General features: G+C 41.6%; 1 non-coding gene across 1 annotated transcript; it reads left to right on the forward strand.

Annotated features, from left to right (window-relative positions):
• The first annotated feature begins 304 nt into the window (after positions 1-304).
• LOC131149955 (small nucleolar RNA R71) lies at positions 305-410 on the forward strand. Its single transcript, XR_009135345.1, has one exon. It is a non-coding gene; the product is annotated as a small nucleolar RNA R71 (small nucleolar RNA).
• Positions 411-882: the final 472 nt, after the last annotated feature.

The raw sequence follows: 882 nt of genomic DNA on the forward strand, positions 1-882 counted from the left end.
AAGCTGAGGTTGTTGTCTTGAGGAGAATAGCTGATCTAATTTCTTCACAATGTTGTGCAATGTGGGCACAAGGTCATGGATTATGGCTAACTCATAGACTCCCTTTGGATGAGAAGAGGAAGGTTGGGACGGTCTACAAGCAACAATAGCATGCTGCTGAGAATTCTTGGCAAGGTTCTCAAAGAGAGCCCATAACTCATTCTTGTGTTTTGTGAGAAAAGTACCTCCATAATATTCATCTACCATGACTCTATCGCACTTAGCTAATCCTTCATAAAAGGTCTGAACTAATTGTCATCTAGGGACTTGGTGGTGTGGGCATTTGTGCAAGAGGTCCCTAAAGCACTCCCATGTCTCGAAAAATTATTCCCCATACAATTATGAGAAACTAGTGATGACCTTCCTTAGCTGGTTAGTCTTCCCACTGGGAGAGTACCTTTTCAAGAAATCATGATGAATGGTGGCTCAGTTAGTCACCGAGTTCGGCTGTAAGGAATTCAGCCAATATTTGGCTTTGTCCTTCAGAGAGAACGGGAAAAGTCTCAAATAGAGGGCATCATCACCAAAATTTGATATACAGATGGTGAAATAGATTTCAAGAAATTCATCTAAATTCTTATCAGGATTTTCACTTGAATTCCCTAAGAAATTGGGAAGCATCAAGATGATGGAAGTCTTAGTTTCAAATTGTGTCATCTCGACCTCCAAAAACTAGATGGAAGATGGCGAGGTGTATGTGTTGGTTGTGAAGTAGTCTCTAGGAGGCCAAAAAGGTGGCTTTTCAACCATAGGTTGGCGAGGAGCTTAGGGTTATAGGTTTTGAAAGGTGGGAACCAGATTATGTTCAGCCATGACTTTAGGTCCAGATGACTTGGCTAACTC

The sequence above is a fragment of the Malania oleifera genome, chromosome 2 (assembly GCF_029873635.1).
Source record: "Malania oleifera isolate guangnan ecotype guangnan chromosome 2, ASM2987363v1, whole genome shotgun sequence".
Classification (NCBI taxonomy): Eukaryota; Viridiplantae; Streptophyta; class Magnoliopsida; order Santalales; family Ximeniaceae; genus Malania; species Malania oleifera.